Genomic DNA, 7,014 nt, shown 5'->3' with positions numbered 1-7,014 from the left:
AGCAGGAATGGGATGACAGCACACAAGTGAAATGAAGCAACTTTATGAAAAATGCTTCTCAGAAGGCAATGAACTTGAAGATGACGATGCTGATGTCTGAGCCATCTGGATCAACTGGTTAGTAAACTATTTTTGAACCGTTCTTATCAATTGCTTACCATATATTGCAAGGCTAGGAAATGATAAATTTATGACAATAATATTAGCTATTAATTGGGTTATTTATGAATTTCAAAATGTTTATGGTTCAACATATCAGTGAAATGCTGGTTTGTGGGAGTACTTGTCAATTACACATTTTTAATATTACCACTGCACTTTTGAAGTAAGTTTTATTGCTCGGTGTGAGCAGACATACAAGCCCTAAGCAAAAATCTCCTGTGCAGAATAACATTTTAACAGAAATTTATAAAAGTTTTAAACTAAAAATGTAAATTTTTCCAGCTCTTTTATATTGATAAAGAAAAGGCTTTAAATAGAAGATGATAACTTTTATGACTGATTAAATATTTTCCCTATAGAACTGGGTTTGGAAAAATTATGTCAGTTAAACACTGGTTAGAAAACACCTGCTGTAGGAAGGATCTTTATTTTATAAATCTCATTTATTTTTAAGTAAAACATGAGAAATACACAGTTTGAGTAACTTTTTAACCATTGTTTCAGGGTCCAACTTAGATGTAAGAAATTATTCATGTCCATCATCTGCACTGTCTGCAGCTTCAGAATTATCTACTAGTATCACAGAAATACCGCAACTAAACATACCTCCGGCAGTGAATTATCTGTATACAGAAAAGAGACTTTCCTCGTTATTAAATAAAACTATGGAGGAGTTCATAATCAGGACTAGCAAATTACTAGAGGTACACCGATATATTGGCAGCATATCGGATCAGCACCAACAAAAGGAAAATTAACATTACTGGCTATTTTTGGTTGGTGTAGCCGATAGTGTCACCGATAAATGCCATGTACATGTGCAGAGCTGCAGCATGCATGCGGTGAGAAACACATCCCAGCAGCTTAGAGAACAGCGCCCTGCCAGTAAGTCTGTGGGTGGGGGGGCAGGGAGGTGCTAATCAAGGCTCCCACAGTGAGGGAGGGAGAGGGGGAGGGGCTGCTCAGCCAGGGCAGTAAATGCGAACCTGGAACAGGGAGCGGAACACAGCCACGAGCAGCTGTTCCAGAGGGGTGCAGGGGGGAAGGCTCTCCACCACTGCACACCCCCCCAGGAGAGGCATGGGGGTCATGTGCCCCCCAGATTTGTGCATGGGGTGAGAGTAAGCTGTCCGCTGTGGGCTCGGGACCAGAGGCCTCTTCCCAGCAGGGGGCTGGGAGTGGAGCAGGCTCTGATGCATGGGGCAGGCAGCAGTGCTGGGAGGAGTGGATACGGGGGGCCTATGGGGAGTTTTGGAGTGGCTATAGTCCCCAAGCCTTCCTGCAACATCACCCCTGCTTGGGGCACTCTGCTTTGCTGCCTTTCCCTCGGCAGCCCTAGCCCTGCACTGGCCACGTGGCCCCTGCCCGCCCCGCACTGGGGAGCTCCTGAGGGAGCAGCAGTAGAGCGGAGTGCCCCAAGCAGGGGTGGCAATACAAGGGTTCTTGGGGAGCTATAGCCATCCCAAAATTCCCTGTAGACCCCATAACCACCCCTCCCAGCACCACTGCTGCCTGCCCAACACAGCAGAGCCCACCCCACTCACAGACCCAAGCCAGCCCCTCCCTTCCTTCCTTCCCCTGCATTGGGAAGAGGCTGGCACAGCCCCGGCCCCGAGCCCACAGTGGGCAGCCTGACCTCACCCCACCCACAAAATCTGGCGGGGAACATGCCTCCTCTGAGGGTTTGCACAGCAGCGGGGAGCCACCCTACCCTCCCACACCCCTTAACAAGCTGCCTGCAACTCTGTCTCGTTCCCGGCCCCAGAGTCCAATTCAACACCCTGGCTGGGCAGCACCTGCCCCAGTCCCACTCCCTCCCTCATTGTGGAGGCCTTAATCTGCACCCCCCATGCCCTTTCTCCACCCCTCTCCAAAACTTACTAGCAGGGCATTGCTCTCCAAGCTGCCAGGCTGCATTCCTGTAAATTGGCTATCGGATCAGTATCAGATGATATGGATAGTTAATAACCGGCTACCGGTATCTGACAAGAAAATCTTTATTTGCGCACCCCTACAAATTACAGCAGGACAACCATGGGTGACTGCTGTTTCCTGAAACTGGGGGGGCAGTTTATGGGCGGCAGCATTGGTGGCAGAGTAACAAGTGGCAACCGCCCATAGAAGCTGCCAGCAGCCAAATCTCAGGGCCTCCTCCCCCCCGACCAGTCGCCTATGAGGATAACACAGATGAGAAGATTACTGGGTTCATTTATACAACATTCTCTTTTGCCTTGTTCAGAACAAACACTGCACTGGCATGGTTCAATCATTACACATAGGTTCCACTCCACCCAGCAGAACAGATATTGCTGGAAGGCTTCTAGATATAGTGTCCAAGAAGGAAATGGAACAGCACGCAAAAAACACTGAAGGAAAAGTGTTAATCTGAGTCTTAATGGATTTCATAGATTTAATAGATTTCTAGGGTCAGAAGGGACCTGGTAGATCATCGGGTCCGATACCGTGCTCCAGGCAGGAAAGAGTGCTGGGATTAAGTAACCCCAGCCAGATGCCTGTCTAATCTCTTCTTGAACACCTCCAAGGTAGGAAAAAGTACCACCTCCCTTGGAAGCCCATTCCATATTTTGGTAACCCTTACCGTAAAGAATTTCTTCCTTATGTTGGATGGAGCAACGTACACAATGCTTAAATAATATGTGCTTTGGTGACAACAGAAGACAGTAGGGGTGCACCACTAGAGATTTTGGGGGGCGATACGGATAGCTGATATTTAAGGTGGCCTATTGACTGATACCCATCCATGCAGCTGGTAAGTCTGTTGGGGTGGAAGGGGAGAGGGAGGGAAGAGCCAGGGCTGCACCAGGCAGGCAGTGGCAGCACTGGGAGTGGGGCTACAGCAAAATCTGAGGTGACTGCAGCCCCCTCGTACCCCCCCCCCCAGCGCCACCCCTGCCTGTCCCGAGCCCAGCCCCAGCTGAAAAGAGTCCAAGGCAGCCCCGGCTCCAGCCTGCAGTTGCAGCTGCAGCCTGTCCACCCCTTGCCCCAGGCAGATCTGGGGGCACATTCCCCCCCCCTCCCCCATACCCTCCCAGGGTGCACACAGGGGTGGACAGCAGCCCCTCCTCACCTCTCCCAAGCCACGGCTTCGTCCCACACCGGCCCCACACCATCTGGGCAGCGCCTGTCTCTGCCCCCTCCCTCCCACATCACAGGGGGCATTCATCTGCCCCCACCAGCCCCTTCCCCCCCTTCTACCACAACAGACTTGCCTGTGCGTGCGTGCAGTCACAGCACAGCACAGCACGCAGGTAGTGAGGAGCACAGCCTGGCAACATGCAGCTGGTATTTATCAGCCAAATTATCGGTCACTTCAGGCTAATTTCCAATACAGCCAATTTTCTTTATATCAGTACCAATCCGATATTGGACCAATGTATATCAATGACTAATATATCAGGAAATGCCCTTACTGCAGAATGTTTAAAAGAAATAGCAGTAAAAGCTGCAACTGAGCAAAAATTCAAGTGTCACATGCGTGCCCTTGTCACAGATAACTCTGCAAACATAGCAAAAATAACAAAAAAAATCAAAAGATAATGTAGCAAACTTGAAACTTATAACATATGGGTGCAGTGCTCATTTGTTGCATCTTTCAGTCAAATCTGTAAGTACTCCAGGAATAAAAGAAAATGTTGAAATTGCAAAAAATTTCAGTAACAACTCTTCAACTTCACTGAAGACAGCTGGGGTATCCAAGCTAATTCTCCCCAAAGATGTACAATGGAATTCATTGGTTAACTGGTTTTGAGCTATTTATTAAGAACTGGCCCATTCTGATGACCATTTGCAAGGAAAATTGTGACAAAATTGACAGATGTATCACAGCTAAAGTAGTAAATATTGGACTGAAAATAAATGCAAGTACACTAAAACCTCTCTCAGCAGCCTTGAACAAACTACAGAAAGATTGCTGCTGTACTGTGGATGCTGTTGACATGTGGAAAGAACTTCAAGAAGCAGTAAAGCATGAAATACTCGACAACAAAGTTAAACTGCAAGCAGTAGAGAAATGGATGGACCAAGCACTTATTCCATCTAATTTTCTTGCCAATATTCTTAACACAAAGTACCAAGGTAGAAGCCTAACTCCCAAAGAGGAAAATGCTAAAACATGAGCATCTACTAATCACCCATCAATCACACCAATAGTAATCAATTTCAGGGCTAGCAGCAAACCACTGAAACATTACACACTTGGTGAGGATGTTTTAAAGAAAGTCACACCACTTGAACTGCTGAAAGTCACTAGCAAAGCACCTAGAACCAGAGCTTGTTGAAATGCTAAACAAACTTTTATCAGAGTCTACAGGTGCAGAAAAAATATTTTATTCCTTTGGACTAGTTCACTCCAAGTGAAGAAACTGATTCTCAGTTGAAAAAACCAAAAAGCTTGTTTTTCTCTTCCAGTCCATGAATAAAAAGGGGAGGAGGATGAGACTTGTGAGTTCTAAAAACTTAAAAAAAATAAATAAATAAAAACTTTCAGAACAGCCTAGAGTCTCATATTTTTTAGAAAAGAGAATTAGAAAAGTAGGAACTTACGCTCAAATAGCTTTCACCTTGGCATTTCAGAACATTTTCCCCAGGATGATCTGGAAAAAAAAAAAAGGTTTAATTTACTAATGACCATTTACCCTTCTAATAGTATAACAGTTAATACCAGTGTTTACTAAATTAGTCAGTTGTAAACATACATGTTTTGATTTTAAAGAAAAGTTGATGTATCCAAAATATTAAAGTTTTGTTTATTATATTTGAAGTGCTGGTTTGTGCATTTAATTACATTCAAGTTGCCATCTTAATGCAGCTTGATAGGAATACGCACAAAAAGTTTATCATCTAGTGAATAAGAATTATTTTTCACCATTTTATACAGAACTAAACGTAAGACTTCTAACAATCCAAATAGGTTACACTATATATTCTTATTCCTTTTATACATATATATACACACACACACACACACACACACACACACACACACACACACACACACACACATATATATTATATAGGCGCCCAGCTTGTATACCTAGGAATCACATACCAAATCTACTATACAAATTGTATTTAGTTGTAAAAATTAATGTTTTAATTTTTATATCAACTAATGAAAATAGTCCTCTCTTTTAAAAAACAAAAAATATACAATGGGAAAGTTGATAAAAATCAATTATTTAAATTGATCATTGGGGGGCTGCTGGCTTCCTGATTTAAATCATGATTCAAATCTACTTGATTTAAATCAATTCACCCTGCAAAAAATCTGAGTGAACATTTGCTGGCAAATAGATGCTGTTTCTAAAGAGGAAAACTCTCTCCTGGTTCACTTCCAGTAACTATCTCCTTCCTCTTCCTGTCACAGCTGCATACTGGTCACTTGTCAGTCTCTCACCACATACAGAAGAGATGCATGCTATTGCCACAGTGGGAAGGTATAGATAAGCAAAGCAGGTTGATGATAGCAGCAAACCAAGAGCTACTGGTACATCAGGAAAGGAACAGCCCACCCTATTCAGAAGATGATCCTGCTGGCATTTCTTGTTTCTCTCTGCCCCTGTGACCTTAAACTTTCCTGACTCAGTGAGCGACCAGGTTAACCATGAGATCTCTCAAGTGGCAAAAAGGTTATGGATCCCGAGTAAGGGAGTTGAGGGGCATTTCTCATACTGCCCCAAAGCTACTGCTATCTTTAAACAGGAAGTGCAAGCTAAAATGAGAAGAGGAAACCACAACCAGTGAAGCAAACTTTACACACTTTGAAACTGACTGCAGCTCATCAAGAGGGCTATAAACAGCTGTGGTAAAGCACAAACAAAAAGAGCCACGGTTTGAATATACTGAGGGGGCAAGGATGGGGAGGAGAACTCAGTGCCTCATAGCATATTCAGAAACCTAGAGGAAGAGTAGGTAATTAAATTGTGAGCCATGTTGTATCCATGGGGAATCTGGGTTGAGTTTTCCTGAAACAAATTACATTTAAGTAGAGGTGCACCCAGAGTTGACCCGAGCAAGGTGCAGGGCCTGGGGCAAATCAGCCCATGCAGGGCCCCATCCCCGCTCCGATCCCATGAGCCCCAGACCAAAGAAGCTGCCACCACCATTTGCAGTTGTGGGGGGGGAGGGAGAGGGGGGGGAAGCAAGCCGCTGGACACCGATCTGCCACGCTGCCCAGCTCCACACTGCCCCTGCCCCGCCCGACTCCACTGCCCAAAGCGCAGGGCCTGGGGGCACTTCAGTCCCCCATCCTATAAATATCAAGGGATGTCAACCTGGCTCATTTCACCAGCAATAAAATTTCCTTTGGAGAGAAAATTTTATCAAAGCCCACCTGAACTCATTTGCTAGAGCACATCCATGAGGGAGGCTGCAGAACTAGCCCTCCCAGCCACCTTCCATCTCCTGTTCTTGCCATCAGCACCGCCAATATTTGTGCCAAGCCCTTTCACTTGCCCTCACTGCAGCAGCGAACCAGAACTCCCCGCCTCCCGACCCAGCCGAGGCAGAAAGCAATGGCACAGCCTGCAAAGCAGCCTGGCCCTTCTGTCCCCACACCCGGCTTCGGACAGCAAGCCGGATGCAGAGCGGCACACAGGGCCCCGTCCTTCCCTGCCTGAACACTCCTGTAAGAGAAGCACGTCAACCCCTTCCCAGGGCAGGGGCCGAACCGATCCCAGCTCCCAGCTGAACGCCTCCCAGCCCCGGAGCCCCGCGCCCCGGGGGCGATCCGCAGCGCCGACGCGCGCCCTCAGGCCCCGGCCTCCGAACCCGTCACGTCAGCCGGGAGAACAGGCCCTGCCGCTTCCCGCAGCCCGGCCTGGCCCGGCTGTC

General features: G+C 46.7%; 1 protein-coding gene across 8 annotated transcripts in view; it reads right to left on the bottom strand.

The window, feature by feature from the left end:
* Positions 1-7,014, bottom strand: part of IP6K1 (inositol hexakisphosphate kinase 1) — a 96,824-nt gene that overhangs the window by 89,549 nt on the left and 261 nt on the right. For all 8 annotated transcript variants that reach the window (XM_025205782.1, XM_025205783.1, XM_025205781.1 and 5 more), the window contains one exon: positions 4,726-4,775. The gene's annotated coding sequence lies outside the window, so the exon portion shown is untranslated. Of the gene's footprint in view, positions 1-4,725; positions 4,776-7,014 lie in introns of those variants that run through there.

The sequence above is a fragment of the Alligator sinensis genome, unplaced genomic scaffold (assembly GCF_000455745.1).
Source record: "Alligator sinensis unplaced genomic scaffold, ASM45574v1 scaffold467_2, whole genome shotgun sequence".
Classification (NCBI taxonomy): domain Eukaryota; kingdom Metazoa; phylum Chordata; order Crocodylia; family Alligatoridae; genus Alligator; species Alligator sinensis.
The sequence above is the reverse complement of the archived record's forward strand: the minus strand, read 5'-3'. Positions and strand labels throughout refer to the sequence as shown.